The sequence below is a fragment of the Callorhinus ursinus genome, unplaced genomic scaffold (assembly GCF_003265705.2).
Source record: "Callorhinus ursinus isolate GAN/ISIS: 27379988/994484 unplaced genomic scaffold, GSC_fseal_2.0 scaffold6, whole genome shotgun sequence".
NCBI classification, from domain to species: Eukaryota; Metazoa; Chordata; class Mammalia; order Carnivora; family Otariidae; genus Callorhinus; species Callorhinus ursinus.
Window position 1 is genome coordinate 34,979,459 of NW_027397068.1, and position 25,229 is coordinate 35,004,687.

The window sequence follows — 25,229 nt, forward strand, 5'->3', positions numbered from 1 at the left end:
GTCTCTCTCTGTAAATAAAATTTTAAAAAAATCTTTAAAAAATAAAATAAATTTTAAAAAATCTTATAGTCAGTCTAAACATACTCATATGCCATGTATAGAAATTCTTAGAAAAGGTTTTAAAGTAGATGTAAGCAGCCTTCAGATACCAAATCATAATCATAATGGTTATCTGCTTTTAAAGAGTGATATAGCATCATTTTCTAGACTTAAGAGAACTTTCAAATATATACCTAAACCTGCAGCAATATTTGGAGGTAATATTTCCTCATATATAGTTCTCTTAAAGAGAATGAAGGTAATAGTAAGTGCAGGCTACACAGGAACAGAGTCTCCTTGGGATGCCTGGGTGGCTCAGTCAGGTTAAGCATCTGCCTTGGGCTCAGGTCATGATCCCAGACTCCTGGGATCCAGTCCCACATCAGGTTCCCTGCTCCGTAAGGAGCCTGCTTCTCCCTCTCCCTCTGACTGCCACTCCCCCTACTGTGCTCTCTCTCTCTCTCTCTCAGAAATAAATAAATGAAATCTTTAAAAAAAAAAAAAAAGGAACAGAGTCTCCTTCCTCACATTTGTCTTTGAGATGTAAGGCAAGGATTCGGGGACTCATTGAGTAAATGTTGACCCAAACTGTATGAATTTAATGATCAAAATCCTTTTTAAAAAATGTTTAAGGTTGGAAAACATTTTTATTTCCAACCAATAAATAAAGTTTTATCTGTTGAAAGCCTGTTGTGTGCTATGTGCTGCTTAGGTCTTGGATCACACAAACCTGATGCAAATCTTAACAACCACTCTAGGCACTGGCCTTTCTTCTCAAGTCAGGCTCTTTTGGTTGTAAGAAACAGAGTTCCTCCTTTCATGGTGTCTCAAAAGTGGTGAGTTATTTTAAGGGTAGATGGGGGGTTTGTACATTAAGGGAACCAAGAAACTCATGGTATTGGTATACAGTAAAGCCTTACAAGAAGTGCAGTTAGAACTTTGTCAGAATGGGAAGTGATTCCAGGAAATCACTCTTTCCACTCCAGGAAAGAATGATATTTTGCTGGCATTAATTTTTCTTTAAATGTTTGGTAGCATTCACCAATGAAACAAACTGGCTTTGAGTTTTTCTTTGTTGAGAGGTTTTTGATTGCTGATTTAAACTCCTTACTCATATTGGTTTATTCAGATTTTCTATTTCTTCATGATTTAGTCTTGGTAAGTTGTAAGTTTGTAGGAATTTATCAATTTCTTCTAGGTTATCTAATTTGTTGGCCTGTAATTGTTCATAGTTGTCTTATGATCCTCTCTATTTCTGTTGTATCAGTAGTAATATCTCCTATTTCATTTCTGATTTTATTCATTTGAGCTTGATCTCTCTCTCTCTCTCTCTCTCTTTCCTTTACCCCCTCCCTCCCTCTTTCTAGTTAATCTAGTCTGTTGGACTGGTTTCTTAATCTAGTTCTTAGTTTGTCAATTTTATCTTTTCAGAAAACCATTCGGTGTCATTGATCTTTTCTATTGTTTTTCTGATCTCTATTTCATTTATTTCTGCTCTTTGCTATTTCCTTCCTCCTACTAATGTTGGGCTTAGTTTGTTTTCCTAGTCTTTGAGATATAAAGTTCGCTTGTTTATTTAAGATCTTTCTTTTTTCCTAATGTAGGTTGAAACTACTCTTGCAGTATCCCATAGGTTTTGATATGTTGTATTTCCATGTTTTTTGTTTCAAGATTTTTTTTCCTCTTTTGATTTCTTCTTTGACCCATTGGTTGTTCAGGAGTGTGTTATTTAATTTCCACAAATTTGTGAATTTTCCAGCTTTTCTCCTGTTATTCATTTCAAAACCATTATGATTGGAAAAGATAGTTGGCATGATTTCAGGTTTCTGAAATTCACTAAGACTCTTGTGACCTATCATATAATCTATCCTGAAGAAGCTCCTGTGTACACTTCGGAAGAATGTGTGTTCTGATGCTATTGGATTGAATGTTCTGTATATGTTATGAGGTCCATTTGATCAGAATTATGGTTCTAGTCTAATGTTTCCTTGTTGATTTTCCATCTTTATCTATTGTTGAAAGTGGGGTATTAAAGTTCCCTACTATTACTGTGTTGTTGTTTACTTCTCCCTTCAGATCTATTAGTATTTCCTTAATACATTTAAGTGCTTCAGTGTTGGGTGCATATATATTTATGATTGTTATATCTACTTGATAAATTAACCCCTTTATCAGTATATAATGATCTTGTCTCTTGTTACTATTTTTGGCTTAAAGTCTTTTTTGTCTTGCATAAGTGTAGCTGAGCTACCCCTGCTTTGTTTTGGTTTCCATTTGCATGAAATATCTCTATCCCTTCCCTTTGAACCTACATGTATTCTTAAAGCTGCTGAGTCTGTTGGAAGGCAGCAAATAATTGGGTCTTTTTTTTTTTAATCCATCCAGATTTTGTATGTCTTTTTAATTTTTTTTATGTTTTATTTATTTATTAATTTATTTTCTCCTTTTAAAGTAGTCTCCATGCCCAGTGTGAAGCCCAACACAGGGCTTGAACTCACGACCCTGAGATCAAGACCTGAGCTGAGACAAGAGTCAGACGTTTAACTGAGAGCCACCCAGGCACCCCTGAACAGTTTTATTATAATGTGCCTTGGAGAAGACTGTTTGGATTTAAATTTTGGGGGTGACCTATTAGCTTCATGAACTTAGATGTGCAAATCTCTTTCCAGGTTTGGGATGTTCTCAGCCATTATTCCTTTAAATAAACTTTCTACCCCTTGCTTCCTTTCTTCTTCTGGGACTCCAGTGATGCAAACATTGTTTCTTAGAATGGTGCTCTATAAGGCCCATAGGATTTCTTCATTCCTTTCTTTCTTTTTTTATTCTCTGATTAAATCATTTGATTGATCTGTTTTCTAGATCATTGATTCTCTCTTCTGGATTAACTCTGCTGTTAAAGCTCTCTGTTCAGTTCTTCAGCTCAGTCATGTATTCTTCAGCTCCAAAATTTGGGTTTTTGTTTTTGTTTTTAATGTTTTCTATATCTTTTTTGAACTTCTCATTTTATTCTTGTATTGTCTCCTGATATTGTTAAATTTTCTGTTGGTGTTCTCTTGTAGCTCTCTGAGCATCCTTAGGACAATTATTTTAAATTCCTTGTTGGGAAATTCTTTGGGGCCAGTTACTAAGGTTTTTTGTTTTGTTTTGTGTTTTTAATATTTTTTTTTTTGACAGAGAGAGAGACAGTGTAGAGGGAACATAAGCAGGGGGAGTGGGAGAGGGAGTAGCAGGCTTCCCGCTGAGCAGGGAACCCGATGTGATGCAGGGCTTGATCCCAGGACCCTGGGATCATGACCTGAGCCAAAGGCAGACCACTTAACGACTGAGCCACCCAGGCGCCCCACTAAGGGTTTTACTGTATTCCTTTGGTAGAGTCATGTTTCCCTGATTCTTTGTGATCTCTGCAGCCTTGTGTAGGTGTCTGTGCATTTGAAAAAAGTCACCTCTTCCAGATTTTATGGATTGACTTCATTAATGAAGACTTTTACCTATGGGTGGGACACACTAGAGCATACTATGACCCCAGGTCTGGGGTACTGGGCACCGACTGTGAAGGCATGTGGCAGCACCAGGCTGGGGATGGGAAGGACATGATATCTTTTTGGCTCAGGCTACTGGGGTGAATAGCATTGACAACTGTGTGGTACCTGGTGAGCACAGTGGGGGTCCATAGTGGCTGCAAGGGCTGTTGGGGTTCTCAGTGGCCTCCAGATCCAATGGCTAGGGAGCAGGGCAAGCAACAGCAGCAGCTGGAGCTGGTGATATGCACGTACTGTGCTACTGGGGCCAGCTGCAGGTGCCTGTGTAATGGCAGGAACTGGTTGCACTATACATAGTGGTGGTGGAGTGTGGGGAGGAGGAACAGGCAACATTGGCTGGGGCATCTGCAGGGGCCCTGGCTATTGGCATGTTCTTCCATGGCTGCACAATTGCCCCGTAGGCTTGTGCATGCAGGGGCATACAGGTGTATAGCTGTAGGGACTAGAGGCAGGTAAACACAGTGGTGCAGGCTAGGACAAAGGACAGGGCCTGATCTGGGCCCACAAGCAGGTGGGGAGACCCTGGCTGTCAATTTATCCTCCTGTGGCTCCACAGTCTCTCCCTGGGTATGCACACTGCAGTTGAGGTCAGGGACAGTTGTCAGGCCACTGGGTGCAAGTGCACAGAGCGGCTAACTTTGAATACGCACACAGCAGTGGGAGTCAACTGTGGGGGTTTGTGCTGGTGTCTTGCACTCTTGCAGCTGCAGAGGCCTGGGCTGGTTGCTGGTGAAGTTCCAGTCTCTGATGGGGGGTAAGACAGGGGGCGGTGGGTGGGGGGTGGGCAGAGGGACCCAGGTGGCTGGCATCACCAAATGAGAATACCTGTGGCATGAAAGTTGGTGAAATCTGCAGGGGTTCTGTTGCATCTGTGCTGACCACTCTGCTGAATTAGTCTGGGGATCAGGCCCCTATGAACTGTGATCGTCCCTGCTGCATGGCTGCTGTTGGTAGCACCTGCATTCCCAGCTGCCTCTGTCTCTGCTGTGCTGGTCTGGGTAGGGTGAAACCAAAGCAGGACCTTTGTGTCCCAAAATGCTGGGTAAGCTGATTGCTCACCCCACTATTCTTTTCCTGACAAAGGGAACTCTTTCTACCTGTGAAGTTCCCTCTTGGCTAGAACAGTGCCGGCTAGGGATGGGATGATACAGGAAAACGAAGCTGTCTTCACTCCCTTCTGGTGAGATTTCAGGTGTTTTGTTCCATTGTATTGCTAAAGTTTCTTAAGTGGATGCCAGAACTCTGCTGGAGCTCATTTTGTTTGTGAATAGCTGTCTAATTGTTGATCTTTGTTGTAGGGGGAAGGAGGCTGCATTCTCCTTTGTCACCATTTTGGGCTCATCTGTTGTTTTGTGGCTGATACTTTTCAGCCTTCTACTCCAGTTAAACCACAAATACCCTCATCTACATTTAAGACTCCTTTCTTTTCCCTTTGGGATAACATTGGCTAGAGCTTAATCAACCTAATTTCAACATATCTGTTTTTTGAAAATTCCCTAGTAGGCTCCTTTGTCCATGCTTAGATGATTATGGAAGTCTAGAAGGGAGACTTCTAATACATTTACCCATTCTTTTCATGTCAGTAAAATGAAAGTATTATGGGACTCTTCCCTTTAAAAGTTTTTTCAACTGCTCTGTCACCGCTCAACTAAGGACATCTGAAGGTGAGAATCAGTCCTAGACTGAGGGCAACTAGTACACACAGAAATGTTAAACAGGCTCAGAAATAGATTCATAGTTACAGCTGCAGCTCCAAGTCACCAGCTGGCTGTGTCCCGGCAGAGTAGAATCTGGCCTTTGTTGTTTTGCAACATCAGCTAATTGTTCTTTAATACCTTTTAACTTGAAAAAGTTAGTCATCAATAACTGAAAGCACCCTATGCTCTCAGGATTAGTGTTGAAATCTTCCAGCCCACTGAGTAGACAGCAGATAGTCCTTTGATAACTATCTGGAGGGGGGCAGGTCGGGGGGAGACTAGCCACATGACCACCGCTTCCTTTATTTCACTCACCTCTTGAACAGCATGAAGGCCTAATTCGGTCAGTAAAAAGATTTTCAAACACTTCCCTGCAGATTGATATGAACTGGCTGCTCATCAGATTTATCTGGTGAGATTTTTCTAAGATATGACCCATGCCCGAGGAACGTGGAGTGTTCAGAAATAGATGTATTTTTAAGTTCCTCCAGTAATTTTGGTTAATAGCCAGGCTTTGGAACCGTAGCCTAGAGCATCAAAGAGAAATGTAACTCCTGCTTTTATCTTCTGAACTTTACACTAGAGCAATGCTGTCGAGTTTGGTAGATGGTAGCCACTAGCTGTGTATGGCCATCAAGTGCCTCAAGTGAGAGTAGCTACTTGAGATTTCAAAGACATCTTGACACACAGTATTTTGAAAATATTGGGTCATGCAGAAATTTTATAAAACCTTATTTTATTTTATTTTTAAAAAAGATGTTATTTATTTATTTGACAGAGAGAGACATAGTGAGAGCAGGAACACAAGCAGGGGGAGTGGGAGAGGGAGAAACAGGCTTCCGGCAGAGGAGGGAGCCCGATGCGGGGCTCCATCCCAGGACCCTGGGATCATGACCTGAGCCGAAGGCAGACGCTTAACGACTGAGCCACCCAGGCGCCCCTATAAAACCTTATTTTACCTGTTTCCTTGTACATATTTATTTATTGTATATAGATGATGACATCACAAAAGTGTTGTGATCTTTTTTTTAAAGATTTTATTTTAAGTGATCTGTACCCAATGTGGGGCTCAAACTTACAACCCTAAGATCAAGAGTCACATGCTCTACTGACTGAGCCAGCCAGGTGCCCCCCCTTTTATATATTTTAATGTAGCTATTAAACATTTAAAATTACATATGCAGCTTGCATTATATTTCAGCTGGACAGTTCTGATCTGGAAAGCATTTGTCCCATGGGTCAAGAATTTTGAGTCTTAAAATTCTAAAGTTCAAGGAATCTTGTAGATGATACAACCCTTTCATTTCATATATGAGGATACTGACACCCAGGTGGGTGAAGTAACTTATTTTCACAGGAATTGATGGCAGGGCCGAGATGTCCCTGAATCGCATATACTTGGATCCCCATCCAGTGCTAGCCTCTCTCGCGCATGCTGCCTGTGTTTGGCTGCAGTAGCTATACTGAGTGGTTCAGGGTTCCTACAAGTCTGGGGCATAGAAAGTTTCACCACCTACAGCCCCTACTGCAGTTTCTGCTCACAGGCTCCTGTCTGCATAGCTGGTGCTTCCAAAATTCATTACTAAAGAGCCATCTTTGGACCTTAAGCTGCTGTCTCCCCTTTTCACCATCTCACATTAATTACTAGCTTTGACTCCGCACAGAGCTGTGGTTTTAGTGAAGTCTTGGTATTTTTCCAAAGCGTGGCTCAAAAAACTAACAAACAAAAACTGTCTAGCTAATTAAGAAGTGTGAGCCTTAGAAATTCCTTAATAATGCGCTTCCCCCCAATGTCTACAAATTCTGGTTTTCTCTGGCATCTACCAAACAGTGTTCTTTCTCTCCCCTTTTCAGAGTACTAGCTCACTCTTCAGAAGGATCAAGTGATGATGGTTAGGGAGCCACTACCTAGCTCCTGTCCTTTAACCATAAAAAAACAAGTTATTTATTTATTTATTTATTTATTTATTTTACATGGTATCAGCCGCGACTTGCTTATATAAGACTTTTTTAAAAACCAAAAAATATTTTTCCTTCTCTCTCATCCTTCAATAAACCATTTGAGATTTTTATAGATTTTATTTATTTATTTATCTATTCATTCATTCATTTACTTATTTAGAGAGTGCATGAGCAGGGGGTGGGCAGTGGGAGAGGAAGAGAGAGAGAATCCCAAGCAGACTCAACACTGAGCTTGAGCCAATGCAAGGCTCAATCTCAGGACCCTGTGATCATGACCTGAGTGGAAATCAAGAGTTGGACACTCAACAGACTGAGCCACCCAGGTGCCTCAAACTTTGAGAATTTTAAGAAAATAATGTTATCGGTAGCATCCAAAATATTTCTAGAATCCTCTCCCTACCTCCATAGGAATATTTGCTGCTTTAAATGGTGCATTCCAGGAACCTACTTCCCTGGATGATTCCAAGTCTGTTAAGATCCATGTATGTACATGTCCAAAAGGTATGAAAATCCATTTATGTGTGTCAAAGTCAGTGAAGACACAGAGAAATATCAGGCCAATGTCTTTGCATTGTGATGTATATCCTTCTGGATTCCATAGATTTAATCTGTCTTTTTAAATGAAATAGACTAAAATGGAAAATGTAAATATTGGTTTCTGAAACTGTCTTATATGTATCTATTTTTGTATCTTTCTCATCTATCGATTATCTGTTGTCTGTCAACTATATACCCATGTTAGTTTTTAGCTTTAAAAAAAAGTTTGAAGAAAATTTGCCTTAGGGGAACTGTCAGAAACAGATCATTAGACTTTGTAACAATTCTTACGATTTCATTTTTTTTAAGATTTTATTTTTTTTAAAGATTTTTATTTATTTATTTGAGAGAGAGAGAGAATGAGAGATAGAAAGCACGAAGGGAAGAGGGTCAGAGGGAGAAGCAGACTCCCTGCCGAGCAGGAAGCCCGATGCGGGACTTGATCCCGGGACTCCAGGATCATGACCTGAGCCGAAGGCAGTCGCTTAACCAACTGAGCCACCCAGGCGCCCCAAGATTTTATTTATTTATTTGACAGAGAGAGACAGTGAGAGCAGGAACACAAGCAGGGGGAGTGGGAGAGGGAGAAGCAGGCTTTCCCTGGAGCAGGGAGCCCGACGCGGGGCTTGATCCCAGGAGCCTGGGATCATGACCCGAGCCGAAGGCAGACGCTCAACGACTGAGCCACCCAGGCACCGCACAATTCCTTTTTTTTTTTTTTTCAAAGATTTTATTTATTTATTTGAGAGAGAGAATGAGATAGAGAGAGAGCACATGAGAGGGGGTAGGGTCAGAGGGAGAAGCAGACTCCCCGCTGAGCGGCAGGGAGCCCGATGCGGGACTCGATCCCGGTACTCCAGGATCATGACCTGAGCTGAAGGCAGTCGCTTAACCAACTGAGCCACCCAGACGCCCCACCAGGCACCCCATAATTCTTACGATTTCTCGGGAGACTGAATAGGGAACACTTCCTCTAAGTTTACAGATGTGATGACATCCTTCTTTCACAACTTCTTTTTCCCACAACTCCCATATTGTTTTTTTGCCTTTTTAGTTGGTCCGAGGGTTGTGGGTTATTGTTAAGCTGTTTTTTTGCCTTTTAAAAACTGTGGGTAGAGGGCGCCTGGGTGGCTCAGTCGGTTTAAGCGACTGCCTTCGGCTCAGGTCATGATCCTGGAGTCCCGGGATGGAGTCCCACATCGGGCTCCCTGCTCAGCAGGGAGTCTGCTTCTCCCTCTGACCCTCTTCCCTCTCGTGCTCTCTATCTCTCATTCTCTCTCAAATAAATAAATAAAATCTTTAAAAAATATATACATAAAAGAATAAAATAAAAAAATAAAATAAAAACTGTGGGTAGAGACATAAAAAAATGGGGAGGGGTATGATACTAAGTCTTATGGACATCTTGATAAATTATCAGAGGCCTTTGCTTGGATGGCTCCAAGCTCTCTGGGCCAGACCTAGCTGATGTTCCTCCTCACTGATGCCATTCAGCAGAAGAGGCAGATGGAATGTCAGCTCCTCAAAGGGCTTGCCTTGATGGGACTGGACTATCAAGGGTGCATTAAATGAAGGAGGTTGTAGAAAAGTTTGGGGACCTGTTCAGACACTGTCTTTCATGTGTCATGCCTCAAGCATGTACTTGGAGGTCCATAGCCAATGAGACTTGTTTATACTTCTGAGACGTAGGACTACCAAACCAGTAACTGAAATTTAAAGTGAAAACTTTATAGTGATATATAAAAGCAGAACACAATTCTGAAGGAGAAGGTATCATGAGAAATATTGCTTCCCTGTACAATTCTGACACTTCAGTCACCCAGTATATAGAATGTGGCACTTTTTAAATTGTTGATCCAGAGGGCGCCTGGGTGGCTCAGTTGGTTAAGCGACTGCCTTCGGCTCAGGTCATGATCCTGGAGTCCCGGGATCGAGTCCCACATTGGGCTCCCTGCTCAGCGGGGAGTCTGCTTCCTCCCTCTGACCCTCTTCCCTCTCGTGCTCTCTATCTCTCATTCTCTCTCAAATAAATAAATAAAATCTTTGAAAAAAAAAATTGTTGATCCAGAATAATTGAGCCACCATTTGCAATTTCATTGTCAAAGCAACAAAAGTCACCTGCAAAGATTGAGGCCAAAAATAATTTACATTTTCTGATTTATCCTTCATTACACCTATTCTGCTTATTGGGGAAAGAAAGACATGGACATATTCTGCTTCAGTTTCTGGTAAAGCTGACAAATAAGACTTGCTTATATATTTCTGAACTAAGAAAATATAGGTAGTTCTAGTTCTGACAATGCTTCTTGCAACAACAACAACATTTTATGTTTAGAATGGTATTTCAGCAATTTCCTGACTGAAAGTGAACAGTGTATTTTGTCCAGCTTCTTAGTAGTAAAATGTAATTAAAAAATAACCATTGTTATCATTGTTTATGGATTTCAGTAGTCATTGTCAACCATCATGATCAAATTTAAATTAAATATATCTTTCTTCCTATTTATAATTTTAGCTCAGCTACTATAGTCATATGTCTTGTTTCCTATATGTAGTAAATAATGTTTTCATATTAGAAGAATTCAGAAGCTTCTTACCTTTCAGAGAATGACATCTGATTGATCAGGGACATACGAAATTCAATGCTATTCTTTCACTCAGAAACTCTAATACAGATCTTTCATTTCAATACAGTATATATAACAGGTGTTGTAGTTAAGTGGAAACAGCTGGGAGTTTTGCAGGATTATTACAAATCAGAATTCTATAATACTTCCTTTTCCCTTCAAGCATTTGTTAATCTCAGTTCATCTGTGGTTCTAAGTATTGACATAGCTTGCTTTCCTCATAAAATGATATCGTTGGGGCACCTGGGTGGCTCAGTCATTAAGCGTCTGCCTTCAGCTCAGGTCATGGTCCCAGGGTCCCGGGATCAAGCCCCGCATCAGGCTCCCTGCTCAGCGGGAAGCCTGCTTCTCCCTCTCCCACTCCCCCTGCTTGTGTTCCCTCTCCCGCTGTGTCTCTCTCTGTCAAATAAATAAAATCTTTAAAAAAAATAAAATAAATAAAATAAAATGATATCGTTGACTTGTGAAGCAAGATCTCTTAGGTTAAATTGCTAGGCCATGGTCATTCTTAGTGGCATCCAATAGAAGCAAAATTCATATGGCAACATCATTTTCAAACGTTCCCCACCAAGTTATGTTTTACTTATAAACTTGTTTACAGAGAAGGAATATTATCCTATATCTGCATATGGAAAGAAAGTCACATCTTTTTTTAAAAAAATGATTTTATTTTTTTGTCAGAGAGAGAGAGAGAGAGCACAGGCAGGGGGAGAAGCAGGCTCCCCGCTGAGCAGGGAGCCCCATGTGGGATTTGATCCCAGGACCCCAGGATCACGACCTGAGCTGAAGGCGGACGCTCAACTGACTGAGCCACCCGGGTGTCCCAGAGTATGGATTTTTGGGTACATGTACCGATTTGATGTTAATTCTCCCATTGCTTTGTGACCACTAGTATGGATATTTAGCATGTTCGTATATTTGAAAATGTTGCCACCTTGGCCTCATTAGAACAGAATTCTAATTAAGCCAACTGCTCAGATACTATTCTTAATAACTCTATTAAACCCCAGGACTATTAAAGAGATTGTTAGTTTTTTTTGTTTTTGTTTTTTTAAAGATTTTATTTATTTGACAGAGAAAGACATAGCGAGAGAGGGAACACAAGCAGGGGGAGTGGGAGAGGGAGAAGCAGGCTTCCCGCCAAGCAGGGAGCCCGATGTGGGGCTCAATCCCAGGACCCCAGGATCATGACCTGAGCTGAAGGCAGATGCTTAACGACTAAGCCACCCAGGTGCCCCAGGTTGTTAGTTTTGATTCCTTAGTTACTTGTTCCTCTCTGATGAGTTCAAAGTTTTTAATTGTTGAGTTTTTAACTGTTTCATGTGCCTGGGAGAGAAAAGAAAAAATATCAAGGGGTTGTGTTTTCTACTCTTATGTGCTAACTTTTGTGCTGACAGTATTATAATTAAATTCACTGGTCAGACCTTTGGTAATTTGAGATGTTTTAAAATTTCATTTATATACAACTGTTACATATTTGGGTGAAGTGGCATCTACAGTTTTTATCCTAGAGTGATTTATATCCTGGTATTGAAAGAGATTTTGAAATTATGTAACTCAGAACATAAGTTTTAATACTAAGTAATACTAGAAATACTTCTTTTATTTTTATGGTTGAATGACCTTTTTGAGATTTACAAAGTAATCATATTATGTTTGTCTTTTAGAATTACCCCTGGACTCTAAATTTGTAAGATTCCTTTTTTTTTTTAAAGATTTTATTTATTTATTTGAGACAGAGACAGAGAGCACAAGCAGGGCGAGGGGCAGAGGGAAAGGGACAAGCAGACTCCACACTGAGTGCAGAGCCTTTACGTGGGGCTCGATCCCCAGACCCTGAGATCATGACCTGAATCGAAGTCAGATGCTCAACTGACTGAGCCACCCAGGCACCCCTGTAAGATTCTTTTAAAATATCTCATAAGCATCTGGCTACTATTCAAATCCTCATTTAGTCTTATACAGTGGAAAGACATGGACCATCAAATAAATCTTTAATTTTTGTGAAGAAAAGAGAACCATCTATCTAGCAAATGTAGTCTCAAAATAGCAATTCTAAAAAAAAAAAAAAATCCCTATTTAATGTACTACATCACCCGATTAATCAAAGGGATTAACAAATGTGTTTGTATCTAAAACTACAAAATAGACCTATCCTATCACTTTCCTTTTGATGTACATTATCTAGATTATGTACACTATATTGCAGTGGGCAGCCTAGTGTAACAGTAAGTGGCCTAGGCCAGTGATCCTCAAATTTGTACATAAGAACCACCTATAAAATTTGTTACAACATGGATTCTTGGTCTTTACTTCCAGAAGATCTGATTCAATACATCCGAGTTTGAGTCTGAAGGGTTTCAAAATCCCAAACTGTAAGGACTGAACGGAACCCCGCCCCCATTCATATGTTAAAGTAGGGCTTTCAGGAGGTAAAGTTACTTGAGGTCATAAAGGTGGGGTCATAATCCTGTAGGACGGGTGGCCTTATAAGAAGAAAGAAAGAAAGATCCTTCTCTTTCTACACATGCATGCCTAAGGAGAGGTTATGTGAGGACACAGTGAGAAAACAGGAAGAGAGCGCCCCCAGAAATCGAATTTGCCAGCACCTTGATCTTGGACTTTCTAGCCTCCACTATTGTGAGAAATAAATTTCTGTTGTGTAAGACACTCAGTGTATGGTATTTTGTTGTGGCAGCCCAAGCTGACTAATATGCCAAGTAATGCTGATGCTGGTGGTCCATAGACCGCATTCTGAGTACACTAGCCTAAGCCACATCCCCCAGGAATTCTGTTTCAATTTGTCTGAGGGTAAATGCTGGGCATCATTATTTTTTAATGTTTCCCGGGTGATGTTGATGTATAACCAGGACTGAGAACCACCGATCAAGGCCAATTGCTTCAACTTACAGCTAAGGACACTGAGACTCAAGGAGGTTAAGTGGTTTGCCCTAGTTATCATGTATGCTATTGCTGAATTTTCCAAATTTATAGGAGGAGAAAAAAATTCTCCTGGGGCCACACACTAGTATGTGAAAGATTTAGTCCTAGAACCCAGCACTCTCCATTTCTAGGATTGACCCATTCATTTCTCCCCAAACAACATTAATTTGTTTGATTCAGGTAGATTCACTTTAAGTCGCTTTTTCACTGTAGTACAATCCAAGAATATTGTATTCTGTGTTCTAGGTCTGCTCCATAATTGTTGCTATTTGTTGTCACATGCTTAATGACTGATCATGAAGTGAGATTATACACAAACACACACATTTATATGTATATATGTGCATGCGTGTGGCTGATCTTCACACTGTAATAGTATCATGCCCACTATGAATAGAAACACTGCCATCTAGCATTATCCGGTTTTTTTTTATTTAAAGATTATTTATTTATGTGAGAGAGAGAGAGCACAAGTGGGGAGGAGGGGCAGAGGCAGAAAGAGAGGGAGAAGCAGACTCCCGGCTGAGCAGGGAGCCTGATGTGGGATTCGATCCCAAGACTCTGGGATCAAGACCTGAGCTGAAGGCAGTCACTTAACCGACTGAGCCACCCAGGTTCCCTAGTATTATCCTTTTTGCAAATAGCAGGAAACGTAGAAAATTGATTCATGCAATAAAAATGTAAAAATTTGTTGAAACTTTTGAACGCCTTAAAAATCCCAGGTATAATGAGGATAAATGACTCAAGGAAGGTAAAAGTTTATTGAGGATTTCACCTCAAGGACAGGAGCTTGGTTAGGTGGCAATTGTTAAATATGTAGTGATGAGCATACTTTGCCCACATGGAAAATTATATGTAGCATTTACTATGGAGTTTAACAATGCTAAATGAAGGGTGCCATCAATTTACATTTTGAGTAGGCATTTGATTTCCTCCAAAAATAAAGCTTACTTCTCCTTACGCATTGATATTTTGTTAATGGAAAGAATGCAGATTTACATTTTTAAGTAAATTACCACAGTTCATGTAAAATATGAGACCTTCAAAAGGAGAAGTTAGTTAGACTTTTTTGGTCAATGATGCAGCATGGAGAAGTGGGAAAAAGAACATGTAGCTAGGACCCAGTCTTCCCGTCTCTACCAGTAATTAGCAGGAGGAACTGGCAATCACCACCTAGGCTAACCTCAGTTTCATAGGAAAATGAAAGGGTTGGCATATGATTATTCCAAGGTTTCTTCTTTCTTCTTTCTTGCATAGATGAGAAGTGCTTCTAAGAAACCCTGTTTTTCTGTTAGACTGTAGTTGAGTTTTTATATTTTGCTGCTTTAGCATTTCTTTTTTTTTTTCCTTTTTAGCATTTTTAAAAACACCAGTGTTTTCCATTTGGCCACGAAGAGCAAAAACGGCCACCCCAAAATGGAATTATTTATAAAAATCATAAAAGCCAGAACACAGAAAAAGCAATCTGTATTCTTTGGAGCTAGTTTAGAAAAATGTCACTGGGTTACATACTTAGGTTTAACATTAGCAAACTAGCAGTTATTCCTATCCTCCAAAAGATCATCTAAAAGACAGTATCAATGCAAAACAGCCAAGATTTTCTTTGCTTAATACAGTTGATCTCATTGGCAGAAGAAAAAGTCCTGAGTAGCCTAGCTGTTAAATGTTTCATTGTAATTTATTATTTATAATACTTGTGCAGCAAAAATTTGAAGTGAAACATTAACTACTGAAACAACTTCACTAGTTCACCTAATACTAAAATAAAGTATTACTTCCCCAAACTGCATATCCAACAATAGTACTTAAAAATAAATATATTAGTGAACTGGTGTAAATGAAAAGCAATCTTCACAATATTGTATATAATTATTAAACCAGTACAAACATGATAAATTAACATATTACCTAAATCTAATGCTTCATTTGGTTCAAGTGCCCATTTAGTAACACTCCTACAGAATGTTGGTTCCCAAACTTTCTGTATATTGGAGTTGCAGGGCTTTAAACACCCCAGTCATATGCTTTGATTGGCATAGGCCGCCAGAAGCTGGCCACCAGAAGCTCTGAAAGCTCCCTAGATTGTTCTAATACTATGGACCATTGGTTCTAACTATGGCTGCACACTGGAACCATCTGGTATCTTTAACAATATATGGGATGCCGAAACTCATTCCAGAAATAATTAAATCAGAATTTCTGAGAGTGAGCCTAAGCATTGCTGTGTTTTAGGTACTCCCCCCAGGTGATGCTAATATGGGATTAGGATTACTACTACAGAATATTGCCAAAGCAACTCCTTATCCTCCTAAATACATTAGCATAAAGTCCCATAAGGCTTGGCTTCCAGACTAATACAAACCTGGCCTAATCTCAACTACTTTTAGCAGCATTGTGAGTGAGTGGGGTGCATGAAGACAGAAGTTGGGCTATTTCTTGGAATAACACACCGTAATAGGACATGGACATTGGACAATCAGATTCCTGGGCCATGAACTTGTCCTCAGAATCTTCTTAAGGCAATTCTTCCTTAACTGCACTTTTCTGGAAGAAGCCAGAATTTGGTAAAAAGACGAGGATTAAGTACTATCCAAGCGCCTGTTATAAGGAATCACTTAATTAAATCACACCTCAATGAACATCCATCTTTTTTAAAAATTTTTATTTAATTTTTATTTTTTTAAGATGTTTTTATTTATACATTTGACAGAGAGAGTCACAGTGAGAGAGGCAACACAAGCAGGGGGAGTGGGAGAGGGAGAAGCAGGCTTCCCGCTGAGCAGGGAGCCAGATGTGGGGCTCGATCCCAGGACCCCGGGATCATGCCTTGAGCCGAAGGCAGATGCCCAACGACTGAGCCACCCAGGCACCCCAATGAACATCCATTTCTTAACTCCTCAGTGATGTTGATAGTTCTTTACAGTTCTCAAAAGCCACATTTAAGAAAAATATTAATATTAATATTAAATATGCTCAAACTACTCTCGGTTCCTTTCATGACTCAAAAGAACAAACAGTATCAGTCATTCAGGTTGGAAATATCAATAATCATTTGTTTAATTTCAGAGAATAGTGCTGTCACTTCGTAGGTGTATGGGACACCTTGGATAGTTTATTTTATTTTGTTTTGTTTTCTCGAGAGGGGGAGACAGAGGGAAGTGGCAGAGGAAGAGGGAGAGAGAGAATCTTAAGCAGGCTCCACGCCCAGTGCGGAGCCCAACACAGAGCTCCATCTCACGACCTTCAGGGCCCTGAGATCATGACCTGAGCCAAAATCAAGAGTCAGATGCTTAACACAATGAGCCACCCAGGCACCCCCACCTTGGGTAGTTTTAAAATAAATCAGTGAGTGGGGGCGCCTGGGTGGCTCAGTCATTAAGCGTCTGCCTTCGGCTCAGGTCATGAGCCCAGGGTCCTGGGATCGAGCCCCGCATCGGGCTCCCTGCTCAGTGGGGAGCCTGCTTCTCCCTCTGCCCCTCCCCCGGCTTGTACTCTGTCTCTGTCAAATAAATAAAATCTTTAAAAAAAAAATAAATCAGTGAGTGATATAAAAAGCATCTATTTCAAAAGTCAATTGAGAATGGAGAATAACTTCCACCTGAGGACACTCAAACTGAAAGTGGGGGTTTTAGAGATGAAGTTAGTATAGACCACGTGATTTAGTGGAAAGAGCCTGGATTTGATATCAGAAAACGTAATCAATCCTATGTGGTCTGAGCCACTTATACCTTGGGAAATTCACTTCACCCTTCTGAGCCTGTTTTCAGTCAAATGAGCATAGTAATGCTGACATCAGTGCCTGGCATACTTGATCTGTTAGAAGACTGTAAGGCCAGGAAATATGTACCTGAAAAAGAATTATATATAAAAGCCTTAAATTGTGACTGAGAATGGAGAGGTTACAATTCAATTATGATTAATAATATAGGTAAATGTTTTCTTTTGTTTTAATGATGAAAACTAAGTTCAGAAAGCTTGAGTCATCTGGAGATGAAGCAATAGCAACAGAACAGTCTGGGCAACGGAGAGGGGCCAGTCGGTGCTAGACAAGTCAGGGAGGCTGTGGGTCTGAGTCAGGGGGGCTGGAGAAGCCTGTGATGGATGTCTGAGCAGGGCTGAATGCTCAGAAATGGAAGGGAAACTGAAGACTATCACTGAGTAAGTACAACTCAAGCAAAATCAGGCTTGAGCAAACCAAAATGATCATACCTCTTCAGTGATTCAAGGATGAATCTTTTAGGTGTAGGGTAAAGCAGTTTTACAAATAGACTATTTGGCCAGAGGGAGAGAAAGAAAAAAAGCATTTCAAAGATGGAGGCAGTTGTACAGTCATGGACCAACTGGCTGGTTAGTAAAACCTAAAGGGCAAATTTGAGTTTAATGAATTAAACAAGAGAACAGAAACCATGCACTTTTAACAGCCCTATAAAATTGGGGTCCATTAGGCTAGAGCCAAGAATAAACCAGAAGGACAACTATATATATAGAGAGAGAGTTTGTTTTATTTATATATACATACATATTTTTTCGTTTTGTTCAGACCAAAAGAGCATAGAAGGGATGCTTCTATTTGAGATAAATAGATGACAAAACAGAACTCATTCCTTTTTTCTTCCTTATCATGAAAAATAACCCTTCAACTGAAAGAGTAAAATGAAATTTGCAAGAGCTAATTGCAAACTTAGGTGAAGAATTTGGAAGAAAATAACCTAGCTCTCTAAAGCTTAACTTCTCTTATCTACAAAACTTACATCTCAGCAAGGAGAGTTTGCAAATAAGGACCTATATCTCAAATCAGCATAGAGAGAGATGAACACTAAAAGACCAGAGATGGACAAGTAGAGTTCCAATTTTCAAAAAAGCAGCACCTAGACTCCTGAAACCAAGACAAAGGGCTTTTTACAGATCCTGAGCAAAATCAATAAATCTATTCTTACAGTAATATCTGGGTACTTAGAAAAGGAAGAAATCCAGAGGTTAACAAGAATTCACTAAATAATTTCCTTTTTTTGAGCAAGGACATCTCATTGACAACACATTTGTTGTTTAAGCTGTATCTGGGAGGAAGACGTTGCTTTTTCCTAATCCCTTGGCCTGGGTATGGGTGCGTAACTTTTTCTAATTTCCACAAAGATGCCAAGTACGCATGCATTTTAGCTGCTACTCTGGGACAAGAAAAGAAAATATGACTAAGTAACACGTGAGTCCTTCGTTGATGAGACTATTCATCAACAGTGTGCTAATTCATGGGGCACCTGGGTGGCTCAGTTGGTTAAGGGTCTGCCTTCGGCTCAGGTCATGATCCCAGGGTCCTGGGATCGAGCCCTGCATCGGGCTCCCCGCTCAGCGGGAAGCCTGCTTCTCCCTCTCCCATTCCCCCTGCTTGTTTCTGCTCTCACTAACTCTCTCTCTGTGTCAAATAAATAAATAAAATATTAAAAAAAAAAAAGAAAAAAAACAGTGTGCTAATTCAGTGTCAGTTGGCAGTGGAAAGTGCCTGAGAATGAGGACTTAAATGATGACATGGCATACAGACCAAATTTGCAGAAGACATAAAATTGGAAGGTAGAATTACTCAATTAATTATATCAGTGATATTCAACATGTCAACGAGCTAAAAGAAAAGGCGTGACAGCACAATCAAACTTAATAGAATCATGTTAAGGGATGAACCCCAACTAGAATGAATGTAGGCTGGGAAGGTGTGTTTCGGAGTAGTTATGAAAAAGACTTGACTACATCAGAGTTTTAGGAGATTGTAATCCAAGAGTCATTAGGGTATACTGCTGTCATAATAGCTCACAGGATTTACTTGAGAAAATACAGTAATTAGAACAAAGCAATTAAACATCTTTTTACTCTGTTATTTGGATAAAACCTTGAGTTTATTATTGGGGTCAGATTCTAAGAGGGACAATGGCAAAGGAAACTGCCTTCTAAGAGCTTTTCAGAAAGGATGAAGAAAAGCTGATGGAGTTGGTAGGCACCCAGACAAACTGAAGCACTCTTCAGTGGAATTAAGGTGCCAGATGCTTCCTGGAAAACTCCAGAGGTCAAAGTTGCTGATCTTTGAGGCCTTTTGTATACGGGGCTTTTTCAAGATGTAGATGTTATCCAAAAGCAGATTCTAGATCAACTGAAGGCAAAACTGGGGATGAAGGGCAGCAAATGACAATGGGTACTGTCACCTTTGGAGAGTTCTAAATCCTGTTGCACATTATGATCACCTGGGAAGAGACTTTAAATGCTAATGCTTAGACTCTAGCCCTAGAGATTCTGATTTATTGGTCTGGTGTGGGGCCCTTATTAAAAAGTATTTTATCAAAGTCCCTCTGCTGATTTACTGTTCTAGGTTGGAAAATCACTGACCTAGATGCCTACTTGTTGAAAAGTTAAATCAAACCAGATGCTTTTTCTAAGGTGTCTTCCAAATTCGAGAAGATCAATGGAAATTAACACTTCTGGATTACCTTCTATAGCTAGGCACTTTCACAATTAATCCTAATAATTGAATTAATACATGGAAATCCCTTAGCACAGTGTCTGGCATGTAGTAACTCTCAAATATTAGCTATTTTTATTGTCTAACCATTCAATGGAGGTACTGTATCTCTACATTACCAATGAGGGAACTGAGACTCTGCAGTTAGTTTCCCAAGGCCTCTAGTAATAAATTGCAAAATAGGGGGGCGCCTGGGTGGCTCAGTTGTTAAGCGTCTGCCTTGGGCTCAGGTCATGATCCCTCGAGTCCCCCATCGGGATCCCTGCTCAGCGGAGAGCCTGCTTCTCCCTCTCTCTCTCTGCCTACTGCTCTGCCTACTTGTGCTCTCTCTGTCAAATAAATAAGATCTTTTAAAAATATATAAATAAATAAATTGCAAAATAGGGATTTAAACCAGATTAAAGCCAGTTCTAAATTAGAGAGCCCTTTCTCCTCTGCTCCACAGGTCAGTGGTTTACCTGAGTGAACATTTAAAAAATTTAATAAAACCACTTCCTGTTGACCTGTTTGTAAGGAATTCTCTCTTCAAATGCATTTTTTTGGAAAAAGAGAAGCAAAAAAGTAGACACCCACATTTTTTTCCTAATGTGGCCTAAGGTGGAAGGTCTTGAGAACCTCTGAAGACAAGGGAAATGCATGGAGGTGGCCCTTTAGAACTCCAACAAAGCACTTTGAAGCAAAACGAAGAAAAACTCTGCTCTCTGGTAAAACATCTCCAATTCTAATGAATGGGTAAACGTCTGTCACTTTTGTACCTCTAGCTCTGGTAGGTTTTATTACACGCTAACAGGGAGGGAGGTGAAGTCAGGCCTCAGGTGATGGCCTGGTCATATAGGACACCTCCCTGGAGTCAGGATGGACCAGGCTGCGTGCAGTGGCTGCTTTAAGAAAAGGGAGGAAATCTCTCCGAAGGGGTTGTGACTACTAAGGTTGCAAATCCTCTACCTGGAAAACTTGAGGGATCAGAGGTCTCCTCTCCCTTCTCCTCCCTCACCCTTCTCCCTACACGGGCCTAGGCAAGATAAATGAAATTTCCTCTTGAAAGCCGCATACACCAAATGCTCTGTCCCTGGCCCCTTTACCTTTGATGATTAAAATCCGTTGAGTTTGCAGGATTCAGGGCTTTTGGATTTAGTGATCTCCTTAGTGCAGTTAAGGGGAGAACTGCTTCTAAGTAGGTGATTTCCTCCCTCCTCTCTGAGAGTACAATCGAACGCAGGAGAAAAGGAGTAACTATTGTGGAGAAGGGGAGGGGAGTGGGCAACAGCCTCGGGAGCGAGGTTCTCAGCGTTTTCCTCGATTTCCTTCCCCAGGCTGTACGGAAGCATCAGCTCCTCCCCTCCTGGGCCTCCAAAAGTATCTTTCAGAGTCGAACCCGAAGAGTGTGGGTCACTTAGAAACCAAAGCAACTCGGAGCCAGAGAGGCCTGGCAAGGCAGGGGTTCGTGGAGGGGAAGGGTGCGTGGGGCCCCAGTGGAGGGGAAGGCCGAACGCAGCGCTGAACCGGGGAGCCCCCGGGGAGGAGGCGGCGGAGAAGGCGGGGCGGGCGGGAGGTCGGGGTCCGGCGTCGGGGGGGTCCCCCGTTTCCCCCTCCCCATTCTCGCCTCCCCGGGCTCTGGTGACGTTGCGGTTTCCTCCTCCCTCCACCGAGCCTCAGCGCCGGCCGCGTCCCGCCCTCCTCCCCCCTTCGCCCACACCCCTCACCCACCCGCCCGCCCCGCTCGCAGTAGCGCCGCCCGAGGCTGCAGCGGCGCATCCCGTGGCGCGGCGCCCACCCGCACCCAAGGCGCGGCGGGCGCGCTGAGGGCTCGGCTCTGAGGGCGCCGGGGGCCCGGGCGCCCTGGAGTGAGGGGTCCGAGAGGAGGCTCCGGAGCCTGGGCCGAAGCTGGGGAGACGACGCCCGAGAGGACGAAGCCGCGGCGGGGAGCGGTAAGCGGAGGGGCGCGCGGCGGGCGCTGTTCTGGGCCCCGCGCGGCGCAGCTTTCTTCCGGGGTCTCGGGCGGGTCTCTGGACGCCGGCGGAGGCGGAGAGCCACGTCCCCTGCAAGACGCGGAGCGCCGCGGGCTGGTCGCCCGGGCTCGGCGTGGCTGGGCTGCTGGAGGGCGCGCGAGGCGTGGAGCCCGAGCCGTGGGCTTGCCGGCGCAGCTCCGAGCCCCTTCCCGCCCCTTGAGCGCCCGGCGCAGAGTCGGCGCACCGTAAGGTCCCGGAGATCGCTTTCGGTGCCTCGGCTCTGGCCGGCCGCGCGGCGATCTCCCGGCCCGCCCGCGGGGCTCCCGCTTCCCCCCTGACGGGTCGGGTGGCACAGCCTCGCGCCCTTCTTTCCCTGCGTGCCCCGCTAGTTGGGGAGGGGGTGGTGATGGTCGTGTGTGCGGACCCCTCTATGCGCTGGCAGCCCCTCCGTGCGGCTGCGGAAGCCGGGCAAGCACGTCCCGAGCCTCCCCCAGATGCTGGATTCCATCGTCGCTTGGCTCCGCCGACACTCGGAGAAATTGTGGGTAAACCTCACTCGCAGGCAGCTCCTGGTGGTGGTGGTGGTGGGACGCTTGACTCACAGGCTGGGAAGCTCTGTAAGCAATGCCACATGGGCTCGAGATCTGTCGGGGCTGGAATCTGAGCTAAGTCTGTGACCCGGGAACTTTCTCGTTTTCATCACTCATTTGAGGCAGCAGCCTCCGCTTAGGCTGGCTGCCATTGAAGGTTGAAACCAACTCCATTGCTTAAATGCAGGAGGGGAGCCTCGTTTACCTGAAATTCTTTAGGTCGGGAAATGACACTTCTTGTTTCTAGAGATCTTCGTGTAATAAAATTCTTTAAAATATTTTTCGTTAGTCGTGATTAATGAGACATTAAATTTGAGAATGGACGTTCTCACTTAGAAATCGTTTCAAAACAGGCTTTTCAGCATTTTTGACAATTTAATCTTTGAGGAACTCCCTTTTCTTCAGCTTTTTAAAAAATTTCTCAATAAATGATAACTTCTGAAATGATATATGTGCACTCTTTGGTAGAGTATTCAGACAGTACCACCAAAATGGGATCATAAAAATCTAATGCCCTTGGAAGAATAGACTACAGGATTATCTGAGTATTTGTCTATCATGTGTTAACTATTTTCTTTTAAGGTCACCATATAGGCCCACAAGTCCTTTTATGAAGTGTGTAGGTTAGATGTATTTTAGTAAAAATGAGAAAAGATGAAATTTAATGCCTCTATCATCTGTTGACCCCTCTGTGTGGGTACAGCAAAAAGTGCAAAACAGTACTGGTAATTGAGGAGGTATACAGAGGTATGTAAGAAACTGCCCTAGTTCTCCTGGAGTTGTCAACGTAGGGAGAAAATATAAAGACGAAGCACCTGAGGGTTTGAGCCTGAGAAGTGTCATTTTCCATTTATTGGCATATCATGTCAGTGTCAGTTTCCTCAATTTTTGGTTAATAAAGACAGTGGCCTGCAAAGTACATTTTTACATTCAGGTTAATAACTATGGATCGTACAGTCATCTCTGAGGTTAGGGAACTAGTGTGGGAAGACACTGGTAGGAAGTCAGCTAGGCTGGCCACATGAGGTCAGGACTATTATAGTGACTAACATTTTGTGTGAGTATCAACTTTAGTATTTATAAAATTAGTTCACAAATAAGCTAATACAGGTTTTCAAATGAGATCTGTGGTCTGGCTGGTCCAATTATCTTGCAGTACTGCCTCGAGGGGACCTGATGGTCATCCATAAAGTTCTTAACTTCACAGATACTGTCCTACCTACCTTCCCCAGTGCTTCTTTTTAAAGATTATTTAATCTCTGAAAAAGCATTTATGATCATAGGTGAAAATGCATTCTGCAGTAAAGTACTTATACATATTTTCATGTTCTTTGTGGTAGATTATTTTGGTATTTTTTTGTACTGCCTCGGATTCACACTGTGTTGTGTGAAATTACATTATTCCCATTCAGTATTATGATTGCAGCAAATGATTGGAAAGGAATAAAGGATAAAATATTTAAACTTGGGTTTTAATGTATCAGTAATCTAAGTTTTCAAAAGGGGTAAAGAAACTAGTAAAAGACCAGCATTTTGTCATTGCAGTGTATATGATGTATTACTTAACCATTAGCATGTTTGAGTCTAAAATATAGTTAAGTATTCTTATCGTTTTTTCAGCCCCCCGCCCCCTCAAAAAAGAGAAATAGTGTTATTGGCCTGAAATGTGTTTGTGACAGGCCTTGGAGGAGGTGAGGAGCCTGTGGTAGAGGGAACTTCAACATCATAGTGGATTTTGGTATTTCATTTACTGAGGGGGGCTGGGCCTTTACTATTCTGAAGGGGTGGGTAAGGCATTCGATGAGGTTCAGTGGGCTGCAGCCTTCTGAAAGAATGTGTCCAAGCAGAGGACAGGACAGTTCTTGTTACTGATGCCTGAGGGTTTCCTCATCTTGGAATTACACTGTCTTCCTCTAGTTGGGGGTCACCCAATTACCAGCAGATGTTTGGATGACACAATAAAATTCTCTAAACCTAGAATCAGTGCCCAACATGGGAATTAGGCAAGTGTATAAGCCCAGAGTACCCAAAAGAGAAACTGTTTTCCCATGCAATTCATTTGGTGAATTAGTGGCAGAATAGGAACTAGAGATTAAAATCCCAGATTCCTGAGGCACTGATCCATGTGTCCATTTGCTGACAGCGATAATTAGAAATGGATGAATTTCTAATTATCTTGCCAACTCTAATGCCCAATTCTAATAGGAAATTCCCTTTTAAAAATTAAACTCTGGGGGTGCCTGGGTAGCTCAGTTGGTTAAGCATCTGCCTTTGGCTCAGGTCATGATCCCAAGGTCCTGGGATTGAGCCCCCACATGGGGCTCTCTCTTCCTCTGCTGCTCCCCCTTGTGCTCTCTGTCAAATAAATAAAATCTTTAAAAAAAATTAAACTCAACCCTCCTTACACTGTCGGTGGGAATGCAAGCTGGTGCAACCACTCTGAAAAACAGTATGGATTTTCCTCAGAAAGTTGAAAATAGAGCTACCATACGATCCAGCAATTGCACTACTGGGTATTTACCCTAAAGATACAAATGTAGGGATCTGAAGGGGCATGTGCACCCCGATGTTTATAGCAGCAATGTCCACAATAGCCAAACTGTGGAAAGAGCCAAGATGTCCATCGACAGATGAATGGGTAAAGAAGATGTGGTATATATATACAATGGAATATTTTGCAGCCATCAAAAGGAATGAGATCTTGCCATTGGCAACGATGTGCATGGAACTGGAGGGTGTTATGCTGAGTGAAATAAGTCAATCAGAGAAAGACATGTATCATATGACCTCACTGATATGAGGAATTCTTAATCTCAGGAAACAAACTGAGGGTTGCTGGAGTGG

The 25,229-nt window shown here is 42.0% G+C and overlaps 1 protein-coding gene across 4 annotated transcripts in view; it reads left to right on the top strand.

Annotated features, from left to right (window-relative positions):
* The window catches only part of DSE (dermatan sulfate epimerase), a 150,238-nt gene that overhangs the window by 50,515 nt on the left and 74,494 nt on the right, over nucleotides 1–25,229 (top strand). Inside the window, exon 1 of one of the 4 annotated variants that reach the window (XM_025864599.2) lies at nucleotides 21,572–21,774. The exons of the other annotated variants lie outside the window; for them this stretch is intronic. The gene's annotated coding sequence lies outside the window, so the exon portion shown is untranslated. Of the gene's footprint in view, nucleotides 1–21,571; nucleotides 21,775–25,229 lie in introns of those variants that run through there. 4 annotated transcript variants of the gene reach the window in all.